General features: G+C 39.2%; 1 long non-coding RNA gene across 1 annotated transcript in view; it reads left to right on the top strand.

Moving 5' to 3' along the window:
* LOC109250983 (uncharacterized) overlaps positions 1-17,330 on the top strand; it is a 125,112-nt gene that overhangs the window by 48,823 nt on the left and 58,959 nt on the right. Inside the window, exon 2 of the long non-coding RNA XR_002073294.2 lies at positions 13,042-13,146. This is a non-coding gene — a long non-coding RNA (uncharacterized LOC109250983). The remainder of the gene's footprint in view (positions 1-13,041; positions 13,147-17,330) is intronic.

The raw sequence follows: 17,330 nt of genomic DNA, 5'->3' as shown, positions 1-17,330 counted from the left end.
AAAACCAACTGTTGGTTTCATTGATTTGCTCTACAGTTTTTTTATATTCTATATTGTTTATTTCTGCTCTGATATTTATTATTTGTCTTATGATGGGTTTGGGGTGTCTTTGCTGTTCTGCTTCTATTTCCTTTAGGTGTGCTGTTAGATTTTGTATTTGGAATTTTTCTTGTTTCTTGAGATAGGCCTGGATTGCAGTGTATTTTCCTCTCAGGACTGCCTTCGCTGCATCCCAAAGCATTTGGATTGTTGTATTTTTATTTTCATTTGTTTCCATATATTTTTAAATTTCTTCTCTAATTGCCTGGTTGACCCATTCATTCTTTAGTAGGGTGTTCTTTAACCTGCATGCTTTTGGAGGTTTTCCAGACTTTTACCTGTGGTTGATTTCAAGCTTCATAGCATTGTGGTCTGAAAGTATGCATGGTGTGATCTCAATTCTTGTATACTTATGAAGGGCTATTTTGTGACCCAGTATATGATCTATCTTGGAGAATGTTCCATGTGCACTCGAGAAGAAAGTATATTCTGTTGTTTTGGGATGCAGAGTTCTAAATATATCTGTCAAGTCCATCTGATCCAATGTATCATTCAGGGCCCTTGTTTCGTTATTGATCCTGTGTCTAGATGATCTATCCATTGTTGTAAGTGGAGTATTAAAGTCTCCTGCAATTACTACATTCTTATCAATAAGGTTGCTTATATTTGTAATTAATTGTTTTATATATTTGGGAGCTCCCATGTTCGGCGCATAGACATTTATAATTGTTAGCTCTTCCTGATGGGTAGACCCTGTAATGATTGTATAATGCCCTTCTTCATCTCTTGTTACAGCCTTTAATTTAAAGTCTAGTTTGTCTGGTATAAGTATGGCTACTCCAGCTTTCTTTTGACTTCCAGTAGCATGATAAATAGTTCTCCATCCCCTCACTTTCAATCTGAAGGTGTCCTCAGGTCTAAAATGAGTCTCTTGTAGACAGCAAATAGATGGGTCTTGTTTTTTTATCCATTCTGATACCCTATGTCTTTTGGTTGGAGCATTTAGTCCATTTACATTCAGTGTTATTATAGAAAGATATGGGTTTAGAGTCATTGTGATGTCTGTAGTCTTCATGCTTGTAGTGATGTCTGTGGTACTTTGTGGTCCTTGCAACATTTCACTCACAGAATCCCCCTTAGGATCTCTTGTAAGGCTGGTTTAGTGGTGACGAATTCCTTCAGTTTTTGCTTGTTTGGGAAGACCTTTATCTCTCCTTCTATTCTGAATGACAGACTTGCTGGGTAAAGGATTCTCAGCTGCATATTTTTTTCTGTTCATCACATTGAAGAGTTCCTACCATTCCTTTCTGGCCTGCCAAGTTTCAGTAGATAGATCCGTCACTAGTCTTATCAGTCTCCCTTTATATGTTAGAGCGTGTTTATCCCTAGCTGCTTTCAGAATTTTCTCTTTATCCTTGTATTTTGCCAGTTTCACTATGATATGTCGTGCAGAAGATCGATTCAAGTTCCGTCTGAAGGGAGTTCTCTGTGCCTCTTGGATTTCAGTGCCTTTTTCCTTCCCCAGATCAGGGAAGCTCTCAGCTATGATTTGTTCAAGTATACCTTCATCCCCTTTTACTGTCTCTTCCTCCTCTGGAATCCCTATTATACGGATATTGTTCTGTTTCATTGCGTCACTTAGTTCTCTAATTCTCCCCTCATACTCCTGGATTTTTTTTATCTCTCTTTTTCTCAGCTTCCTCTTTTTCCATAATTTTATCTTCTAATTCACCTATTCTCTCCTCTGCCTCTTCAATCCGAGCTGTAGTCGCCTCCATTTTATTTTGCACCTCATTTATAGCATTTTTTAGTTCCTCTTGACTGTTTCTTAGTCCCTTGATCTCTGTAGCAATAGATTCTCTGCTGTCCTCTATACTTTTTTCAAGCACAGTGATTAATTTTATGACTATTATTTTAAATTCATGTTCCGTTATATTGCTTAAATCGTTTTTGATCAATTCGTTAGCTGTCGCTACTTCCTGGAATTTCTTTTGAGGAGAATTCTTCCGTTTCGTCATTTTGGATAGTCCCTGGAGTGGTGCGGAACTGCAGGGCTCTTCCCCTATTATGTCTGGAGTAACTTGTGTTGGTGGGCGGGGCTGCAGTCAGACCTGCCCCCAGCCCACTGCTGGGGCCAAAGTCAGACTGGTGTGTATCTTATCTTCCCCCCTCCCAGGGGCAGGACTCACTGTGGAGTGGTGTGGCCCCTGTCTGGGCTACTTGCACACTGCCAGGCTTGTGGTACTGCTTCTATGGGATCTGGCGTATTAGCCGGGGTGGATCTGCAAGGTGCACAGGGCAAGAGGGGCAGGCTTAGCTCACTTTGCCTTTGGTGGTCCACTGCGGGAGGGGCCCTGCAGCACTAGGAGGGAGGCAGGCAGACCCGTCAGAGGGATGGATCCACAGGAGCACAGCATTGGGTGTTTGCACGGTGCAAGCAAGTTCCATGATGGGAACTGGTTCCCTTTGGGATTTTGGCTGGGGGATGGGCAAGGGAGATGGTGCTTCCCAGCACCTTTGTTCCCCAGCCCAGCTGAGCTCTATCTTCTGGGGCTCAACAACTCTCCCTCCCATTGTCCTCTAGCTCTCCCGCTTTTGGAGCAGAGCTGTTGACTTATAACATTCCAGATGTTAATTCCCACTGGCTGTCAGAACTCATGGAGTCTGGAGCTTCCGCCTTTGCAAGTCAGACTCGTGGGCTCTGCCTTGCTGGATGGGCTGCCTGCCCCTCCACCGCCCTGGCTCCCTCCTGCCAGTCCGTGAAGCGCCCACCACCTCTCCGCCCTTCCTACCCTCTTCCGTGGGCCTCTCATCTACGCTTGGCTCCGGAGAGTCTGTTCTGCTAGTCTTCTGGCGGTTTTCTGGGTTATTTAGGCAGATGTGGGTGGAATCTAAGTGATTAGCAGGATGTGGAGAGCCCAGCATCCTCCTACGCAGCCCTCTTCTCTCTTTAGTCCCCATTTGAGTTTAAAGCAAAATTTAAATATTTATAATTTTTAAAATAATTTTTAGGTTTTATCTACTTTCCCCATAATCTTTCTTAATTTTTTAGTGGTTAAGTCATTCTATTTTATTTACTATTATTTGTTAACTTTGTTTCCTTTCCTTTTCTTTCATTGTTAGCTCATCTAGACTGCTAGTCTTTCATTTGTCATTGAGTTTGTCGTGACCTGAGCAATCCTTTCACTGTTATTGGCCACATGAAATATTGCATCTTTTATAATATTCACCCTTTCATTTTACAGAAGTTTTATATTATTTTTCCATTGTATTGTTGAATATCGAACAATTTTCAAAACGACTCCCTGTCTCATGGCAAAGACAGATTGTAATATTAAATCTTAAATGTGAAATCTGCAAGTGCAAAGATTTGTCTGCTTTGTCTATAATAGTCTCTTCCGAGGTCTTAATGCAAAAACTTTGATTTTTACTGCGAAATCTGATTTGCCTTCTATTTCTAGCCTCATTTGGCCCACAGTTTCCTCTTCTTTTTATCTCTAAGATAACTCTAGTCTAAATGCACAGATAAAAGTCCATGAACTAGACTTTCTTTTTTTTTTTTTTAATTTTTTTTTTTTTAATTTATTTTTGAGACAGAGCGAGACAGAGCATGAATGGGGGAGGGTCAGAGATAGAGGGAGACACAGAATCGGAAGCAGGCTCCAGGCTCTGAGCCATCAGCCCAGAGCCCGACGCGGGGCTCGAACTCACAGACTGCAAGATCGTGACCTGAGCTGAAGTCGGACATTCAACCGACTGAGCCACCCAGGCACCCCGAACTAGACTTTCTTGTAGGAACTCATAATTGGGGGAGATTACTTGGTACCTTCTTGTACTTTCAACCCATCTTATGGAGTGGCTTCTGTGAACCAAGAGAGAAGGAAAAGCTTCAATACTTTATTTTCAAGTGCTAACTAATTAAAACCAACAAATGTGCATATGTATCTATTTGTTGTCTCTTGATGTTATAGTTCAGATGTATTATACCTGTAAATCCATCAAGGTAAATTAATACATGGTGAATACAAGTTATTCATATTTCCTTTGCAGTCTTTCCCTTTGTCTCATTTCCACATGTACTGTCTTATCTACTCTTATCTGCACAGTGTCTGGTACAGAATAGCTTCATAATAAATGGCCATTGAGTAGAAGAGTCACATCCCCAAGCAAGAAACCTAGTAATACTTTTTTAAGTTTTAAAATACAAAATTATGTGTAAATGTGGGTAGTACTAAACTTCATGCTATCTTGATCAAATGCAAATGTAAGTATAAGAAAGACAAGGACTTTAGGGAAAATTTTCACTTTACACTGTGTTGAAGCAGGTCAATGTGGCATAACTGTGGGATCCATTAGCATTTAGCAGGCAAATGACTGGCATACACATGGAATCAAAGACCCTTTGTTTTCCTGACATAGACATGATTTTCTGATGATCAAGTATGAGCAATGACAAGGCAAAGTTGGTTGCCGTTTGAAATATTTGGCTGTAGCTCTGGGAGAAATCCAAGGCTTTCTAATAGATAAACTTACAGTATATACAGTTGATTAGTTTCCCTGATTAGAACACTGATTAGTGAGGCTCAAATTAGAATCTGAATTCCTGTGGAGATCAAATTATCTTCACTCTATACCATGGCCAACTCTTAACTCCAAACAGCAGTTCAGAGTTGTTGGTCTCACAGTACTCTGAGTGAGAAGGAGCAGTTTTAAATTAAACCTGTCATTACGACTGGAGCAACAATTACAGTTGTAACAGTTGTCATTCTGGACTATGAAGACTTCTTTTCTGCAATTACAGCTAATCCAAAAGAACAAAGCAAAACATTAAATAATCTTTTAAGCAGGTAAGGTATTGAGATAGGATTTTTCTTTGTTGTAGTTGAACTGAAAATTCATCCACCAAGACAGACTGACGTCTTTGTTAGAATCTAATTCTAACCCATGAGATTTGCTGCTATGGTAAATAAAATAGATTCTGGTGTCATATGCAAAATGAAAGTGGCGACTATCAGACAGAATAAATTGCAGAATTGGATCCTAAGCCCAATCTATATAGAAAATTTCAGTGTAAAAAGAGAGTTACAATATAATGACTCTTTTTCTTTTTTTGCTTCTATGTAACAATATAATTATGGTCAAATATGTTTCCTTTGTTTTTGTGTTGTTTCTTTGCTTTGTTTTTAGTTCAACTACAAATGAAGTTTTCTCTTCAAATAATCTGAAATCATTAAATTCTAGTTTTAAATTTTTTAATGTTTTATTCGTTTTTGAGAGAGAGCAAATGGGGGAGGGGCAGAGAGAGAGGGAGACACAGAATCCGAAGCAGGCTCCAGGCTCTGAGCTGTCAGCACAGAGCCTGACGTGGGGCTTGAACCCACAAACTATGAGATCATGACCTGAGCTGAAGGCAGATGCTTAACCTAGACTGAGCCACCCAGGCACCCCAAATTTTAGTTTTTAAGAACAAAGAATATCCCTTGATTTCTTAAGGGCTAATTTTTATTAAGAAAAAAGAATATCCCTTTTTGTCATTGTAAGTTTAATTATTAAAAATTTAGTTTCACTAAGCCAAGAAAAAAAGCAATATAATGACCAAGTACTTGTCCTTGTTAGACTACTGATATTTTGTCTTTTCCTGGAATATTGACAGGGATATCAAAGATAATTAAACTTTCTAAAAAATATAAGCAACATAGAAAAGCAACTTCAAGAAATTTTTATTATAAAATATTGGAAAGGCAAATGAAAAATATAAGACTTTTAAAGAAAATTCAAATTTTTATAATAAAAAGTCAATAAAATACTCACTGAAATTTAAAGCTTTACTTTTTTATCACTGATATTTACATATTGTATTTAAATATTGAATTTTTACTGTAAAATAAGTATGTGATTATTTATTGAATTATTTTCCTCATGAATGTTTTGTGGTAAGTGGCCGTAGGCTAAAATTGCAATCATTTTTATTAAGAATGAGTTTTCTTTGAAGTTAGCAAATGTATACCAGTCCTAATAGGATCTATTATAAATTTTTTTCTAGCCCAGGATCACACATTGCTTTTAGTTTTAAATGTCTCTTTAGTTTCTTTAATCCAGAATGGGGCATCATTTTGTGTGTGTGTGTGTGTGTGTGTGTGTGTGTGTGTGTGTGTGTGTGTGTCTTTCATGGGTTTGAAAGTTTTGAAGAGTAGAGGCCAGTTATTTTAGAGACTGGCCCTCATCTTGGCTTTGTCAGATGTTTCCTCATGATCAGATCTACTTCATGCGTTTTTCACAGGGGTATTTGTATAACTGATGCCGTATTCTCAGAGCATCATATCAGGAGACACACAAACAAAGAAATAATACAACCATTCTGCTATCTTAATGACTAGTTTCTTTTTTCAATAAATGTACATTTTCCTAAATTTTAATACTTATAAACAAAAGTATATGATTTTTATCTGCTTCCTTTTCCATTTCCAATATTATAGCATTTTTATATCTCTTTATAACTCATAATTTACTTAACCAGTCTCTCATTGGGGATTCAGGTTGTTTCAAATGCTTCACTACACTTCTTATTAAATAAATAAAAACATTATATGCTACATACTGTTGATGGAGTCATTAGGTTCAACTGGACAAAACATTATGGTAATGTAAGTCAAGTTCTTTTCTGTTCTCAGATATTTGGCAACCGCTCCCCTATTCTCAACCAATAGACTTACAGAGGGAAACTTTGCAGCAAACGGGATCTGGCAGGGAATGAAGGTGGGACCAACATACATTCATTCCCAATCCTAGAAGATAATTTTAAATGTAAGCCTGATGACAGTGACCCAGCCATGTCATTTTTGTTCATGGGCCATAGAATGCTTTTGTATATAAATCTGCTTGAGTGAAAATAGAATGTACGTTACCTTAACTATGCTTAAAATCATCACTTAAAAATCATTTATTATAGAAAGCTTAAGTATGTATATCCAGAAGTTTTACTCATGCCTTCTCCAACTTTTGCACTAGAAAACACCTAAAGGGAACTTTTTGCACACTTACACAAATGGAGAGAGAACAGTGTTTTATATAAGGAAGCTGTGGTGAATGTAACCAAAATACTGTCAAGTGACGAGAAATAGTGTTTTGATGTCCTGCAGTGAAGCCTGACAGGTGCTCCATACAATATGAGATTTTTCTATTTGCGCCAGCAGTGGATCATTTGGAATATCTCAGAAATTAGAACTTGAATCAGAATGCCAGGTATCTTAACATGATGCCAAACTCTCCAGACAAAAAGAGGGAAAGAAGAAGAAGAAGAAAGAAAGAGGGGAGGATATCTGTGATCTCTACAGAGGCTAAGTTGTTGCCTAGGTTCACGGACATTAATTGTGACTGCGTTTCTAAAACTTTCCAACCATCAGCCTGGTAAAGAGCCTATCTGAGAATCACCTGCTGTGTGGGATGGAAAGGATTAGCGTGGCTCTCACTGGTTACATCACCGCTTAATTTGGCTCTTCCCTATATCAAGTCAACTCATAATTATCTGCTCTAATGGGCCTCAGAGGGAGGGGTGGGAATGGGGAGCTGTGACACAGATAATACTGAATAGCAAAGCCAGCAAAATATTTTCGATTAGGCTTATGCATATATCATATGCTTAAGAAGGAAGTATGTTTATCTTTCTAATTATGTTTTGCTTAGAGTAATTTTTTTAATTCCCATGCCAGCGAAAAAGCTATTTCATATTACACAGATAGAAGAGAAAGCAGCCTAGGTTTTAAAATCTTCAAGATAAAATTCATGAAATTTGTAAACTACAAATCTGAAACATATTTTTCTGAAAATGTGGCCTCTCTGGTGTCCCTGTGTTCTGGTTCAGGCCTCCATTACATCTTAACCAGACTCCCCATGGCTTTCCCCCTCTCCAGTCTTCCTCCTTTTCAACACTGTAGCCCAAAAAGAGCCCAGTGGCCGTGGAGGGAGTGGGCGCTGGGTTCCTTCCACTGTCCCGACTTCCCATAGTGAGTCAGGTGCTAGGGCAGCAAGAGCGTTCCCTTCCATATCACCAATAGTCCCTCAAAAATTCCACACTTTGTGTCAAAAGGCCTATGAATATTTCACCTCATTGGAAGAATAGTTTCAGGTAGTCAGTGAAAATGGCAATGGAAGGGTGGGTGAGCTTCAAAAAACAATGTTGCAGAAAAAGAAACATCTACTTGTTTTTTTTGTTGTTGTTGTTTTCTTTCCTTCCCCCTCTCCCCCACTCTGCCTTTCTGATGTAGTAATCTGAACTCTCCTGTGGCAGGCAATTGACTAGCTCTGTTCATCCAGGAGATAGGGAGTCACTGACAACAAACTTTAAAAAAGCATGGATATAAATACTAAATCCGTTACTTTAGTGGAGGGATTGCTCTACAACACGGCTACGCACATGTTTAAACCTAGCATCCCTGGCATATAGGCTGCATGTCTCATAGCCCCGAAATTACCACTGGCCTTTCCAGTTTAGTCTGTGCCTCTCCCTAACTGCACCAAACACAACAAACTATTTTCCATTCACCAAAGCTGGCATGCTTTCTAGTTAATATATTTTAAGTGTTAAAAGAATATGGACTTGTAAGCCTGAATATAGGCTCCAGGCCCATGTCAACCAATGCAATACCTTGGTCAAGGAATCAAAACTTTATTACCCTTGGAAATAGGCAGAACTGCTTGTCACCACTCACCCTGACCTTTCAGTCTGTTTCACTGAATTAAGGACAGTGCTGTCCCTGGAAATTGCATAATAATGAAGTACTGCCCCTAAGGTTTTTTTTTGTATGCACAGTTTACTGGGTCTGTGGTCATAGCTAACATGGAGGAAAAAGATGACTACATTTCTCTCCCCGTGCCCCTTCCCTAGGACGAAGAAAAGAAATGTTTTATTACCAGACCAATTCATATTTTTTCTTTTGTTTTCATTCTAATTCAACAAAACCACTGAATCATCTACAATGTGCTGTGCTCTGAGAGGCATACTGGGTCAGGTGCTTTCAAATTTTTTGACCTAAATCCATAGTAAGAATTACTTTTAATCCTGATCTATTATATGCAAACACTGCTTCCTTTATATAGATATAGATATAGATATAGATATAGATATAGATATAGATATAGATATAGATATAGATATTTAAGTGCATACAAATATATAAATATGCATATTTTCTTTATTATATGTGATGTTCTCTGATACCTTATATTCTGTTTCCATTCTATTCTTTTTGTTTTTGATGCTTGTTCCAAACCATTACATATCATGCCCCAGGCTCTCTGCCTCCACATGATCACTGGGTATAATTTCCTAAAAGGTGCCTGACTGTAGCTACTCTGGCTGGTTCTACACGGCTAGTTTGCCTGGTACAGACGAAGAGATCCTGTTCCCAAAATTACCACGGTCCCAGTTAGGGCAAAACTAAGTTGGACTTCTTTTTACCTGTCACCCCTCACATATTAGAACATCCTATTGGCTTCTTTCCAAATTATTTTCCAGCTGACCACCCCTCACCATCTCCCTGACCATCGCCCCAGTCCAAGCCACAATTGGCTCAAAGCCCCGAAGTCCTCCCTTTTACTCCATTGCCCCCTTAGAGTCTTCCTCACAAAGAAGCCAAAGTTCTCCAGTGAAAATGTCAGTTACATTCCATCACTTTCCAGCGGGCACCCTCCAGTAGCTCTCTCCCACGGCACTCTACATAAACCAAACCAGATCCTGGCCCATATCTCACCCTGCACTGTGTGGCTTGATCCGTCCTGCCACCTCTTCAGTCCCATCTTGTATTTCATTTCCTGCTACTTGCACCTGCCCAAGCACTCCACCCTTAGACCAGTCACTTTATTTTTCCTCAAAACACCAAGTCCTGCCATGGGGCATTTTCAGTTGTCTGGAGTCTCCCTCCAAACTTATACAGTGATTTACTTATTTGTCCTGCTTGTTGTTTATTGTTCATTTTCTACCTGTTAGAAGTGAGCTTCCCAAGGGCACAGATCTTTGTTTTACTCACTGGTGGTATATCCAAAGTATCTAGAAGAGTGCTTGACACATTTTGGGTGCTTCTTTTTTTCTTTTTTTTTCTTTGAGAGAGAGAGAAACTCTTAAGCAGGCTCCGCTCTCAGTGCGGAACCCCACCCGACATGGGCTCCTTCTTGGGACTGCGGGATCAGGACCTGAGCCGAAATCAAGAATCATATGCTTAACCGACTGAGCCATCCAGGCACTCTAGATTTTGGGTGCTTCTTAAATATTGATGGTTGAATGCAAAAAGTGCTAACTATCATATTAATACTGTCAATAACATAAGCTACTCTTGCCTGAACACATGTACAACAATCACACTGCTCCATTTTTTTTTAGCAGCGAACAAACCACACCAGTCATAGATTTAACATTTTGAATACCAACCATATAAAGTAAGAGTGAGAGAAAAAAAATGACAATCAACTTTAGTATCTTTGTATTGGGTTAGTTACTAATCTTTTGTAATAAATGTTTCTCAAAAAAACGCTTAGTAAGTTATGAAGTCTACTATCTATGTTTCAGGCTGTTTCCACCATAATCCAACTGAATATTTATAAGAGGTATTCAGTGCATGTTTTCTAGAAAAGAAATTTTTAAAAATGCCTACTTCAACATTTCAGAAAGTCATTTCTATACCTCTGAAGGTACAGGATGGAATAAATTTGATTCATCTAACACTGGTGCCAGAGAACCGGTTTGCAGTGTGGGGTCTTTTTGTGCCCTCCTGGATTGTCATTTTTCATTCAGAATATTCAGATGAGCCCCTTCAAAATCATGTAGGTTATGTATTTGATTATTAAACTTGCAGACCGGGTAAGCGCAAGAGTTGACAACCTTTAGTGATAATTCTCTGCCCATATTAGCCATTGTTTTCCTATTCCTGCAACAGTCTTCGATTGTGGAATCAGTTAGGAGTTAATTCAGTTCAGGATTAACCTCTAAGCCCAGCCTGAGCATTTCTCTAGTGTAACACCACTGGGGATTAGCCAATGCTGGATTCTGAGTTCAGAGATCAGGAGCAACGAGGAAAGAAAGAGGGTAAAAGAAGATTGCCAAAATAAAGGTTGGGTCGCTTGGGTATGTCTGCTTCATCCCCTTCACATCTATAAAATCTGGAAGACTAGTTTATTTTGGAAATTAATCTTTCCTTTAGTATACATTTCATTTTGCACAAAAAAATGGTTTATATAAAAGTGTCTATATAAAAGTGTCTATACAAAAGTTGCCATGGTGTACGTTGTAGGTACATATATGTTATATAAGGCATAAGGGGTAAAATACAATCTGGTTCACATTTCTTCCCTTGGGCAGATTCCAGCATCCACCCTGCCAAGCAATAGGCCATCAATCTCTTCTTTGTTTAGCTCCTTTTGGAAGCAGTAAAATTTGTATGATTGACACTTAGAGAAGTCTTCAGGTGGTCATGTGTGAAAGCATTTCAAGTCCCATTATTATATGCTAGTTAGCTCTTCCTATGAGTGCTATTTAATTAAGTGGGAAGCCATCTTTACCATAAACCAGAGAAGAATGTCACTGTAACCTGGTTAAGAGCATGACCCTGAGTTAGTTTGCCTGGGTTCAAACCCCAACTCTGCCACAACAGAATACTACAGACTCAGTGGTTTCAACAGCAGACTTTACCCCAGGAGTGTAAAATCGATGTGCCGGCAGTGTTGGTTCCTGGTGAGGGCTTTCTTCCTGGCTGGCAGACAAGCAGGCTTCTTGTGACCTCTGTTCTGGGCACACACACTCCTGGTGTGCATTTTTCTTAGAAGGACACAAGTCCTATTGAGTTAGGGCTCCACCCTTATGACCTTATTTAACCTTAACTACTTTACGGGTCCTGTTTCCAAATACAGTCACACCAGGGATTAGGGCTTCGACACATGAATTTGGCAGGGGCCGGGGGGACGCACAATTCAGTCCATAACAAGTCACATATATGTTGCCCGGAGCACATTTGCAATAAACGCCAGCTCTTATTTGTGATACAGTTTTACTTTTCTCCCCGATGTGTATAGGAGTCCTAGTTTTGCCATTTATTGTTTGGGTTGGTTAAAATTCCCATTTATAAGCAGAGGCATATTAACATGAGTAAACCCCAATTAGTGCATTTATTTAAAATGATAGTAAATGAAGTTTCGATTCTAGTGAGGTGACTTAAATGCAGACGTCAACACTTCACCCATTATTTTATGTAATGGGTTTTAAAAGGCGCTTAACTTGAATCCTGTACAGGACATCACTGTCAGCAAAGTATGGCCTGTGGGCTAAATCCAATCTGTGGTTTGCTCCTGTACAGCATGTAAATTAAGAATTTTTTTTCTTTACATTTTTAAAGTGTGGCAAAACAAACATACACACGTGAAAGAAATATATGTAACTGAGGCCTTCTGTGGCTCACAAAGCTGAAAATATTTACTATTTGGCCCTTTACTGAAAGACTGCTAACCTCTGCTCCATGGATAGAGTTAACCCAAGCTCTTCGGGTATATCCATTTCTTGTAAGGTGGCACCTCCCCTTTCCTCTACCCTGAGCAAAGTTTCCCAGCCCCAACATTTTCTATCTTATTTATTTTGGAGAGAAGTAGTCTACAGTCCCTGTCCTGTCTCACCAACTTCTGAGAAAGATACTGAATATAATTTCACCTTTTCTTGGTTACTGTGACCCAGTGATGGCCTTGGAAGTGAAGAAGGATCCTGGTGGTTTTGAGTTATTTTTCCACATAATATCCTTTCTGGTCAGGTTAGGCCTGTTATTTCTTGTTACTGTTATCTGTCCATCTTTGAAACCTCCTCAACTTCTGCTTCCCGTCTGCCTTGGTCTTGGAAAAGGAGAAAAAAGAAGTCACTATTAAATACATTTTTATCTATAAGATTTCATTAGATTCTTTTCATATGTTAGCTCCTTTAATTCTCATAGTATGACTTTGTGGTTAGATGCCATTATTTCTACCTTGCAGATTAAGAAAAGGGTTAAATTTATTTGAATCCGAGCCCAAGTCCTTCTGGCTCCAAAATTCAAGGCCTTTCACCAAAGAAACCCAAAAACCTGGCTGACTTGAACTGTAAGTAACATATAAACAGACTAAAATGATGCCTTTGTTGATAGTGCCCAGTTGTAAAGTGTTCTAAGACATCTGTTTTGTTTTCTTCTCAGTTCTTAGCTATGTTCTATGGTTCCATTGTGTGATAGACAACTTCCAAATTAGCGAGGTGCTGTGATGACACTTTGTTTGTTCAAATATATCCTTGGCCACCATTCATTCAATGAATATTGAGTGTTTTTCAATAGCAGCTCACATCTGAAAGTATGTGAAAGGATATTTATTGAGATGGAGATTTACTTAAGCTCGCTTTGTGTATTTCTTCCCCAGTGAGGAACAAGTGGGCCTCATTGTTCCCTCTTGTCATACTTAGGGAAGGATGGGATTCCAGGAGGAAAGCAGAGCTCTTTTAGTGTCCTTTGCTAGGATAAACCAGTGGGATGGGGGGGGGGGGTGGGGGGACAGTCCCAGCAGCTAAGAGGAAAGAGAGAAGATTCCCTACTGTGTTGCGGGAAAGGGAATTAGTAGTTTTTGTTTGCACATGTTATTTAAAAGATCTGGACCGGGCGCCCGGGTGGCTCAGTCAGTTATGTGTCTGACTCTTGATTTTAGCTCAGGTCATGATCTCCTGGTTCATGAGTTGAAGCACCGTGTCAGACTCTGCGCTGGGAGTGCAGAGACTGCTTCCACTTCTCTCTCTCCCTCTCTCTCTGCCCCTTCTCCACTTGTTTTCTCTCATGCTCTCTCAAAATGAATAAATATTAAAAAAAAAAAAAAAAGATCAGGAAAAGCCAGACATTCATTCGTGTGTGTGTGTGAATTTAGAGTGAAGGGCTGAAGGCCACACCAAAGGATCCTCTTGGTAGACACATTGAAGCTCTAACGGGAATTAGAAAGCACACAGAGATGGTGGTGTTTTGTTTCGCTGGGCAGAAGAGATGGCTGCAGATTGGGGGCCACCCTGAGAAGTGAACCGCATCATTCAGGCAGTGGTGACCTTCTCTGGCATAAATCATGGCAGCATTGGTCCACAGCAGCACTGGCCCCATCAGAGGTTGGAAGTGTCGTTTGATTTGAGCATGGGCGGGCTCTCTCCCCAGCAATGTGTTTGTGTGGAATTTTGGCCCAGAAACCCAGAATGACAAGACAGAACATAGTCCTTTATTACTTTTAAATCAACATATTTTGTCTTTAAAACTCCATCTCACTTATTACTGGGAGCCTCTCTCCTTCCCTGGGTTCCACAAGATTATGAGAATTTTTTGTGGTATCTAGCAATTGGGAAAAGGACTCTTATCTTTAGGTTACCATGCTGATATACAGTCTCCTCTTCATCCCAACCAGTGGGTCCTTTCAAGGAGCCAGTTTAGGAGCCTTCTGTTACTTTGAAGGCCAAAGATACTTTCATAAATATCTGGATTTAAGAATTCAGATTCAACCATAATCACAAGATCAATTCTAAAAAGTATTATGTATTGGTCTTTATTTTTCCTATTTATAAACATATAATTGATCAAAGCGGATAAGTAGAAAAATCCAGAAAAGTACAAAGCGAATAAATATTAACATCTACAATACATATTCTTCCAAAAATTCTTCCCTACCGAGATTTTTTTTTAATATGCAGAGGTAATATTCAAAACATTGAACTACCTGCACAGCTTAGACACCAACCAATCAGAATAAAGCCCTGGCTGGTAGTGGAGAAGGATCTTGAACCTTCCTTCCAAACTCCCCTTTCAGGCTTTACTTAATAGCTGCTTTATCTTGAGGAAGTCCAGATTTGCCATATTTGGGAGAAGCCATGGGTGGCAGTGGCAGTGGCATTGGTGGGCTTGTCAGTGCATGGGCTATTTACCAGCAGATACAGAATTCCTTTAATGGTTTGACAACTGGTATGGGTTTATGGCTACCTGTACCAATATGTACTGATGGAGTTATTAGCCTGGAATGTATTACGATTCCTTATAGTTGGCATTGTCTTCATTTAGCAAAATCTAGTGAACGTTTGCCTGTAGCATAATATGTTCCTACAAATGAGTACTTTGTAACTAATCTTTGGGGATGCACTACAGACATGTCAAGATAATGATTCCATCACCTCTTGCAGTGGCTGGCTGGACATGTGCCACCAGCTTCCAGAACCAGTATTCTCCAGCCCCCTTGACTGTTTGCCCTCGTGTGATATAAAAATACTGTCATTTTCTTCACCTGTCATGATGTGAAAAGGGTTGGAAAGAATCGCTTTACAACAAGGTTTTTAATGGGAACATATCATCCCATCATATGATTATGACATGGTTAACTTAACCAACCCCCTATTAGTGGACTTTCATCTTGTTTCCCATTTTTTCAATATTTTATTTTACTCCTAATGGACATAAGTAAACATATATCTGATCATTTTCTTAAGACAAGTTCCCAAAAGAGGAATTTTGATATTCTGGGTCCTCTTTAAGACCTGGACACACAATGTCAAGTTTCCCTACCTTGCTGTGAGTACCAAAGGACACAGGCTCTAGATCTAGAATACTGGTATGTGCATCCCTGTACCATTTCTTTATTAGTTGTGTGATTCAATGCCTCTGTGCCTTAGTCTCTTTGCTGGAAATGGGGATAATCACAATATTTATCTCACTTAACTGTCATGAGGATCAAATGAGTTAGGAGTACTTAGAACAGTTTCTTAGTTAGGAGTTAGGAGTATTTAGAACTGTCTCATCGTTACCACTCATTAAATGTTAGGTATTTTCTTTAGTAGTTGTAGTTTTTGTTATTTTAAAGTTTGCCAATTTTCACTCCTCCGGGAATATATGAGAATGTCTTCCCTCTCATAATCCCAAGGGCACTGGGAATTAAGTTCTTTGCAATCATTGCTATAATATAATAGGTACTTACAGATTTTTCTTTTAGAAAAATGCATTTCAGTTACTTATGAGATTGAATATGAGGTTACAATCTTTGATAGACATACATGTTTTGTCTTGTGCTCACTTTCTGTTAGGCTGTTTGTCCACTTCAGGGATATTTTTACAAACGGAGAATGTTCTGGGAGTCCTAGGCAGCCTCTTACCCCATTCTGTATAAAATAAAAAGTAGAAATGCTAAGGTAATCAGAACCTCATGGATGTATCTAGATAGGGAGCTGCGGTTTTATAACCTTGGCTGCCCATTGTAATCACCTGGGAAACTTTAAAAGCTGCTCACGACTGGACCACACCCCCAGAGATGGTAATTTAATTGGTCTGATTTAATTACCTGGCATAGGGATTGTTAAAAGCTCCCCAGGTGATTCTAATGTGCAGCCAAAACTGGTGTAGGTGGGTACTGATTAATTCAGGGTCAGCTGGGCGTGTCTGTGAGGCGGGTGCTGGAGAGAATGACGTTCATAATCAGTCAGCTCTCCACCCCAACGGAGTCAATTGCCGCCATGTAAATTGGCTAAGACTGAAAACAAAACATCCAATTCTGCTAGACTTTGCAGTATCTTAAAATTTTTGCTCTGGATAGTTACTTTCACTTTCAAATTTTTCTTTTTCTTAAAAATCAACCCAAATGTCACACTTACATTTTGGTGGTGGAAATGATCACTACATAGCAGATAACTTCACGCTCTTGACTCTTCCTACTATGTTGTGTTTGCTGTTGATGAAGCAAACAATCACGAAAGGACTACATACAAAACAGACTGGATAATATGCACCCTGTATACAACAGCTTTGATCTTTTGTCTTACTTGGGGGTATAAGTGACTTGAAATTCGGCATTTTAAGAAGACTTCCTTTAGACTAAAAACTACAAACTGAAATTGTCCTTGAACTGGGAATATTCGGTTACAATGTGTTTTTAAGGGAAAGCTTCAAGAGTAGCTTCAAAGAAGTCAGAAACTTAAGAGAAGGACAAGAAGATGCTGATGTGTTAGTAAAGTCTACATTATTTGCTTCTGTGGTTTGGAGATGTAAATAGAAACAGCTACGGCAAAGAAGTTCTATAATTAGCTTGCATCCTGATTCCAAAAGTTGCTTATTTTAGAGCTATTAATAGTATATAACAACCACTGTTTAAAACTCTGGGTTTGAATTTTCTGGCACTTTAATGAAAAAATTAGTATTTTCAAGCGTTGTGGTTTCTCTAAAGTCATGTGCTAAACAAGTCAAAGTCCTCTGTTACTGAAAGGTTTTTGGGAATGGTGAATGCTCTGGTAA

The sequence above is a fragment of the Panthera pardus genome, unplaced genomic scaffold (genome assembly GCF_024362965.1).
Source record: "Panthera pardus isolate Hobbes unplaced genomic scaffold, ASM2436296v1 HiC_scaffold_13, whole genome shotgun sequence".
NCBI lineage: Eukaryota > Metazoa > Chordata > Mammalia > Carnivora > Felidae > Panthera > Panthera pardus.
The sequence above is the reverse complement of the archived record's forward strand: the minus strand, read 5'-3'. Positions and strand labels throughout refer to the sequence as shown.